This window comes from Pan troglodytes, chromosome 12, assembly GCF_028858775.2.
Source record: "Pan troglodytes isolate AG18354 chromosome 12, NHGRI_mPanTro3-v2.0_pri, whole genome shotgun sequence".
Taxonomy (NCBI): Eukaryota; Metazoa; Chordata; class Mammalia; order Primates; family Hominidae; genus Pan; species Pan troglodytes.
This window is the reverse complement of record NC_072410.2, coordinates 122,154,540-122,163,398: the sequence shown is the minus strand read 5'-3', so window position 1 is coordinate 122,163,398 and position 8,859 is coordinate 122,154,540. Positions and strand designations below refer to the sequence as shown.

General features: G+C 36.8%; 1 pseudogene; it reads right to left on the bottom strand.

The window, feature by feature from the left end:
• Positions 1-4,379: 4,379 nt before the first annotated feature.
• Positions 4,380-6,469, bottom strand: LOC134807788 (uncharacterized; annotated as a pseudogene).
• Between the last annotated feature and the right edge of the window lie 2,390 nt (positions 6,470-8,859).

Sequence of the window (8,859 nt, the reverse complement as noted above, 5' to 3'; positions counted from 1 at the left end):
TCAGGACATTTAATCTCAATCAAAATCAAACATCAGGAGATCAGAAATCAAACAAGGCTATCAGACAGACTTAACAATTGATAAATATGCTCAATAAATTATTTGACAGGATGGGAAATTTGTTCCCCATCTTGACATAATGATCACATGTTTGCGTAATAGTAATCATTGACTAATGTCCATAGCCTATTTGGGATTCCTTAGTTGCTAACCTGATGTTATCTTTCTGTTCCAGGACCCCATCCGGGACGCCGCTGTGCATGCAGCTGTCACATCTCCCTGGACCCCCCTCTGCTGGCAGTTTCTCAGATTTTCCTTGTTTTCGATGACTGGGATAGTTTTGAAGAGTAATGGTCAGGCATGCTGTAGAATTTCTCTCAGTTAGGGTTTTTCTGATGATCTGATTGGGATTATGGAATTTGGGGAAGAAGACCATAGAAGTAAAGTGCTATTTTTATTACACCCTGCCAAGGAGCCTTCTGTCAACGACTCATCACTAAATCACCCGCCTCACCTGGCGGTCGTGGCCTCTGCCAGGTTTCTCCACAGGAAAGTTACTCCCTTGTCCCGCTTTCCAGACTCACTGGAGCAAAGTCACTATGCATGGGCTTCACTTAAGCAGCAGGAGTTACGCTCTCTTCCCCTAAGAACATGGAGTCTGCAACTTTATTTGGAATCCTCTGCAAGGGAGATATGTCTGTTAAATATTTACATATTTACCCATTAGTTCATATCACGATAAACTCATAGGTATTTATTTTATAATTGGATTATGAGCCAATGCTGCTTTTTGTTATCATTATTGTTTAATCTTTCCAGTTTCAGTTGCAGGCCAGATCTTTCCATTGGCTCCTGTGGCCCTGACGTGCCCTGGCAATGTGGCTGTTCATTTTTATTTTTTCAGCAGTTATTAATTTCCTAGCACTACAAGGTGCCCCCAGCTTACCTTGTCTATTTCCTGTTCTACTCCTAGAATCCACAGTTTCTCTGGGGAGCCCTGGTTCCTTTTACTGGAGATTAGCAATTGAAGCAAAGATCTGGGTATTTCATGTTATCTTTGATATTGGGTTGTCATGGCTTTTAGCCCTAGTGAGTGACAGAGCAGGAATCTACACATGTACATACATATTTCTATAAATATTTCTTTATGGATCCTATGTTGAGGACCACATGAATGCACACTGGTTTCTCCACTCCTAATCCATGTCCAGATGATCATTCTGGCCTTAAATTGCTCTTCTTTTCTTCTTCCTAAGGTGGAAGCTTAGATTATTAATTTTATATCTTTACTTTTTTATGATGTGCATTTAATGCCATAAATTTCCGTTAAGTACTGCTTTCACTACATCCCTCAAATTTTGATAAGTTGTATTTTCATTTTTATCTAGCTCAAAATATTTTAAAATTTCTCTTGAAAGTTCTTTGTCTCATGTGTATTTAAGTGTGTACTGTTTAATCTTTAAATATTCGGGTTTTTTCTTTCCATCTATTGTTCTGCTATTGATTTGCAGTCAATTACAGTGTGATCTGGGAACATATGCTGTGTTCTCTGACATTTTTAAGGTGTGTTTTACAGTCGAGCATGTGGTCCATCTTGGTTAATGTTCCATGAGTTGGAGAATGTGTATTCTACTATTGCTGCATGGAGTATTTTATAAACAGCAATTAGAGCAAGTTGATGGTTCTGTTCAGGTTCTGTTCAACTATGTCCTTACTGATTTTCTGCCTGTCGTATCTCTTCGTTAGTGAAGGGGAGGTGTTGAATTCTCCAGCTGTAGTAGTAGATTCGTCTCTCTATCTTTTCAGTCCTATTGAGTATTGATTCACATAACTTGATGCTCTGTTGTTAGGTATGTCCATGTTTACTATTGTTATGCTTTATTGAATAATTGAACCATCTATCATGTAATGCCCCATCCTGCCCCGATCTATCTCTGAATATTTTTTCTTGTTCTGAAGTCACCTTTGTCCTAAGCTAATTTCTCTAGACCAGTATTATTCTGATTAGTATTAGTATGAATCCATCTCCTGTGCATCTTTTTCCATCCCCTGTGCATATGTTACGTATAACTTTTGAAATTTTTCTACAGTTCTCGAATTCCTATTGTTTTAAAATTTTCAGTCATTTTTATTGTGAAGTTCCTATTGACATATTTTTAAGTCACTGACTCTTGGCAGAATCCATTCCACTGATGAGCCCATCAACAACATTCATTATTTCCTATTAGAGTGTTTCGATTTGTAGCCTTTCCTTTTTATTCTTTCTTAGTGTTTTTATCTCTTTGATTACATTGTCCATCCAATTTTGAGTATTGCCTTCTTTTTCTATGAGAGCCTTTAAATACTTTAAATACTCTTTAAAATACTTTAAATACTTTAAATACTCTATCTAATACTTCTAAAATCCATGCAATATCTGAGTTCATTTTCATGTTTGTCTCTTTAGACTATTTTTTCTTACTTTCTAGCTTATCACATAGTATTTTATCTTGTCAAAAGCCAGATATAATTATCAGATAATAGAAACTGAGGCAAAAATGTCTTTACTGTGTGATTCTTTGTTAATCAGGCTAGGATTTGAGTTGTGTTTATTTTTTTTCTAACTATATACACCAGATGCTTCATATTTCTCTTGTGCTTTTGTTTTTGTCCCATATTGTCTTGGGGCTTCCCTAGAGACTTCTTCTTAAATAAAGTATAAGATATGCACTTCTTTCCATTGTATTCCTCAATTGCCAATATGAGGAATATAAAGTGGTTACCAGCAAACAAAATAGAAACTACCATAAGAGGAAACAATGAATAAATTTATGTCAATATATTTAAATTTGAATAAAACAATTTCCTAGATAGGCACCACACATCAAAATTATACAAGAATAAATAGAAAATTTGAATAGATATCTAGCTCTTAAAGACACAGAAGCTGTTATTAAAACCTTAGTGCAATATAGACTCATGTGTCAGATGGCTTCATTGATAAATTCTTCCAAACTTTTACTAAATAAATAACCAAGACTATCACTGACAGGCACTTGGGTTGGTTCCAAATCTCTGCTATTGTGAAAAGTGCTGCAATAAGCATACATGTGAATGTGTCTTTACAGTAGAATGATTTATAAACCTTTGGGTATATACTCAGTAAGGGGATTGCTGGGTCAAATGGTATTTCTGGATAAAGAAAAAATGGCACATATACACCAGGGAATACTATGCAGCCATAAAAAAGAATGAGTTCATGTCCTTTGTAGGGACATGGATGAAGCTGGAAACCATCATTCTCGGCAAACTAACACAGAAACAGAAATCCAGACACCACATGGTTTCACTCGTAAGTGGGAGTTGAAGAATGAGAACATGAGAACACATGGGCACAGGGAGGGGAACATCACATACCAGGGCCTATCAGGGAGTAAGGGGCTAGGGGAGGGATAGCATTAGGAGAAATACCTAATGTAGATGACAGGTTGATGGGTGCAGCAAACCACTATGATGTGTATACCTATGTAACAAACCTGCACGTTCTGCACATGTATCCCAGAACTTAAAGTATAATAATAATAATAATAATAACCCAAGACTATGTCAATTCTTCATGGTAAAATGAAAAATATAGAATTCATTGTAATGGGTTTTATGATACCAGTATTACCTTTATTCACAAATCTGACAATATGGATTACTGGACAATTTATGTCTTAAATGTGGATTCAAATATGACAAACAAATATAAGTAAAATGGGGTCCTTGATATATAAAATAGATAAATATAAAAACTAAGTTTATATTAATGTATTTTTATATATTAAGAAAATAAAGTAAAAATTATCTAGGTAAACGACAAAAACATTTGATAAAATTCAATATTTATTAATTATTTTTAAATACCTTACAAAAATTTGCTATAAAAATTACCTTCTTTCTCTGATAAATGGTATCACCAGAGCCAAAAACAAATCTTAGATCCAATATTATTAATATATTAAAAGCTTCTATCTTCAGATCAGGAATAAGAAAAAGATATTTATTATTAACAATTTTAGTCAACATTTTATAGGAGTTTCTTGACAGTGAAATAAGTCATGTAAATACATGGTAAAATGTTTTAAGTAAAGAAATACATGTGTCTTCATTTACAGATAACACATGGTTATAAAAGTAATTTTTTATAAATTATCAAATTTAACAGGTTAAGTTAGGCTTGCTGAATACAATGTCACTATACAAAAACCATTTTATTTTCCAGCACTTAATATAAAAAAATTTAATCATGCTATTTACCATAGTATCCAAAGTTATCAAATATCTAGAAAACAATCTATCTAAATATGTGTAAGACCTCTATACCAAAATTATAAAAAGGTTATTGAGAAAAGTGGGTGACAACCTAAACAAATGAAAGAACATACTATTTTCTCAGATTGGAGGAAGCATTATTGTGAGCGTAAAAATTCTCCCTATATTCCAGTTGGCTATTTTTATTTGTGTGTTGATGACAGACATGCTAATATAAGATTTATGTAGAAACAGAAAGAAACAAGAATAGCAAAAAATTTTGAGGAAGAGCAAAGATAAGAACATACATTGCCCAATATCAAGTTTTATTGGAAAACTAAGTTCTTAAGACAGTGTGGCACTAGTGAAAGGGATTAAAAACAGATCGATGAAGAGTCAGGAGAAAAGAAAGCACACTGGGAAACTTCATCTAAAACAAAGCTGGCCATTTTCACAATATTTATTCTATCCATCCATGAGAATGGGATGTGTTTCAATTTGTTTGTGTCATCTATGGTTTCTTTCAGCAGTGTTTTGTAGTTTTCCTTGTAGAGGTCTTTGACCACACTGCCAAAAGCAATCTACAAATTCAATGCAATCCCCATCAAAATACCAACATCATTCTTCACAGAATTAGAAAAAACAATTTTAAAATTCATTTGGTACCAAAAAGAGCCCACATAGCCAAAGCAATACTAAGCAAAAAGAACAAATCTGGAGGCGTCACACTACCTGATTTCAAACTATACTATAAGGCCATAGTCTCCGAAACAGCATGGTACTGGTATAAAAATAGGCACATAGACCAATGGAACAGAATAGAGAACCTAGAAATAAACCCAGATACTTACAGTCAACTGATCTTTGACAAAGAAAACAAAAACATAAAGTGGGGAAATATAAAGACCTGAAACTAAATATAAGACTGAAACTATAAAAATTCTGGAATATTGGAAAAATCCTTCTAGACATTGGCTTAGGCAAGGATTTCATGATCAAGAACCCAAAAGTAAATGCAATAAAAATAAAGATAAATACTTGGGATTTAACCACTAAAGAGCTTTTGCACAGCAAAAGGAAGAGTCAGCAGAGTCAATAGACAGCCCACAGAGTGGAAGAAAATCTTCACAATCTATACATCTGACAAAGGACTAATATCCATAATCTACAACGAACTCAAATCAGTAAGAAAAAAACAAACAATTCCATCTAAAAGTGGGCTATTGGCTGGGCGCAGTGGCTCATGCCTGTAATCCTAGCACTTTGGGAGGCGGAGGCAGGTGGATCATTTGAGGTCAGAAGTTTGAGACCAGCCTGGCCAACATAGTGAAACCCCGTCTCTACTAAAAATACAAAAAAAATTGAAGGGGTGGCCTGCCCCTCCACACCTGTGGGTATTTCTAGTCGGGTGGGACGAGAGACTGAGAAAAGAAATAAGACACAGAGACAAAGTATAAAGAAACAATAGTGGGCCCAGGGGACCGGCACTCAGTACGCCAAGGACCCGCACCGGCACCGGCCTCTGAGTTCCCTTAGTTTTTATTGATTATTATTTTCATTATTTCAGCAAAAAGGAATGTAGTAGGAGAGCAGGGTGATAATAAGGAGAAGCTCAACAAATTACATGTGAGCAAAAGAATCTATATCATGATTAAGTTCAAGGGAAAGTACTATGCCTGGACGTGCACGTAGGCCAGATTTATGTTTCTCTCCACCCAAACATCTCAGGGGAGTAAAGAATAACAAGGCAGTATTACTGTAAACATGTCTCGCCTCCCGCCACAGGGCAGCTTTTCTCCTATCTCAGAGTTGAACAAATGTACAATCGAGTTTTACACCGAGACATTCGGTTCCCAGGGGCAGGCAGGAGACAGTGGCCTTCCTCCATCACAACTGCAAGAGGCTTTCCTCTTTTACTAATCCACCTCAGCACAGACCCTTTACGGGTGTCAGGCTGGGGGACAGTCAGGTCTTTCTCATCCCACGAAGCCATATTTCAGACTATCACATGGGGAGAAACCTTGGACAATACCCCGCTTTCAAGGACAGAGGTCCCTGCGGCTTTCCACAGTGCATTGTGCCCCTGGCTTATTGAGACTAGAGAATAGCAATGACCTTTAGCAAGTATACTGCTTGTAAGTATTTTGTTAACAAGGCACGTCCTACACAGCCCTAGGTCCCTTAAACCTTGATTTTATACAACACATGTTTTTGTGAGCTCCAGGTTGGGTCAAAGTTGCTGGGTCAAAGTGGCTGGGGAAAGCTACAAATTAACAACATCTCAGCAAAGCAACTGTTTAAAGTACAGGTCTTTTTCAAAATGGAGTCTCTTATGTCTTTCCTTTCTACATAGACACAGTGACAGTCTGATCTCTCTTTCTTTTCCCTACAAAAATTAGCCAGGCGCAGTGGTGTGCACCTGTAGTCCCAGCTACTCGGGAGGCTGAGACAGGGGAATCGCTTGAACCCAGGAGGTGGAGGTTGCAGTGAGCTGAGATGGCACCACTGCACTCCAGAAGCCTGGGTGACAGAGCAAGACTCTGTCTAAAAAAAAAAAAAAAAAAAAAAAAAAAGGCAGGGGGGCTATTAGAGAAATCCAAATCAAAACCAAAATGAGATATCATCTCACACCAGTTAGAATGGCGATCATTACGATCATTAAAAAGATAGGAATCAACAGATGCTGTCAAGACTGTGGAGAAATAGGAATGCTTTTACACTGTTGGTGGGAGTGTAAATTAGTTCAACCACTGTGGAAGACAGTGTGGCGATTCCTCAAGGATCTAGAACCAGAAATACCATTTGACCCAGCAATCCCATTACTGGGTATATACCCAAAGGATTATAAATCATTCTAATATAAAGACACATGCACACATATGTTTATTGCAGCACTATTCACAATAGCAAAGACTTGGAACTAACCCAAATGTCTATCATTGATAGACTGGATAAAGAAAATGTGACACATACACACCAGGGAATACTATGCAGCCATTAAAAAGGATGAATTCATGTCTTTTGCAGGGACATGAATGAAGCTAGAAGCCATTATCCTCAGCAAACTAACACAGGAACAGAAAACCAAACACTGCATGTTCTCACTCATAAGTGTGAGTTGAACAGTGAGAACGCATGGACACAGGGAGGAGAACATCACACACCAGGGTCTGTTGGAGGGTGGGAGGCAAGAGGAGGGAGAGCATTAGGACAAATACCTAATGCATGCAGGGCTTAAAGCCTAGATGACAGGTTGATAGGTGCAGCAAACCACCATGGCACATGTATACCTATCTAACAAATGTGCACGTTCTGCACATGTATCCCAGAACTTAAAGTCAAATAAAAATAAATACATAAATAAGTCGTTTCTGAAATTTTGAAAAATAAAAAAGTGGGCTAAGGACATGAATAGACAGTTCTCAAAAGAAGATGTACAAATGGCCAACAAACCCATGAAAAAATGCTCAACATCACTAACGATCAGGGAAATGCAAATCAAAACCACAATGCGATACCACCTTACTCCTGCAAGAATGGACATAATCAAAAAATTAAAACACACAGATGTTGGCATGGATGTGGTGATTAGGAAACACCTCCACACTGCTGGTGGGAATGTAAAATAGTACAGCCGCTATGGAAAACAGTGTGGAGATTCCTTAAAGAACCAAAAGTAGAACTACCATTTGATCCAGCAATCCCATTACTGGGTATCTACCCAGAGGAAAAGAAGTCATTATACCAAAAAGATACTTGCAAACACATTTTATAGCAGCACAATTTGCAATTGCAAAATCATGGGACCAACCCAAATGCCCATCCATCAATGAGTGGATAAAGAAACTGTGGTATATATATATAATGGAATACTATTTAGCCATAAAAAGGAAAGAATTAATGGGATCTGCAGCAATCTGGATGAGATCAAAGACTATTATTGTAAGTGAAGTAACTCAAGGATGGAAAACTAAACATCATATGTTCTCACTGATATGTGGGAACTAAGCTATGAGGACTCAAACGTATAAGAATGATACAATGAACTTTGGAGACTTGGGGGGAAGAATGGGAAGGGGATGAGGGATAAAAGACTACAAATAGAGTGCAGTGTATACTGCTCGGGTGATGGGTGCACCAAAATCTCACAAACCATCACTAAAGAACTTACTTACATAACCAAATACCACATGTACCCCAAGAACCTATGGAAAAATACATACATAAATAAATAATACAGAGCTGGCACTGTGCAATGAAAAAGGAAAGGCTTTTGGGTGAGTGCTGCTGGATCAAATGGAAGTACACAGTGAAATAAAATCTAGATGGACTGTAGATCTAAATGTGAGACATAAAACTATCACGCTACCAGAAGATAATGAAAGATACTCTCTTATGTTATTAGAGTAGGAGGGAAAAATCTTAAATTGGATTAAACAGCTTTGGCTATAAAGAAAAAGGAACTTGTATTGATCAAAGACACCACTAAGGTTGTTTGTTTAAAAAGTCACCGACAAAAAGAAAACATCTGCAATATCCATGACTATCAAGGGAATCATTGTAGTGATAATAACAGTAATATTT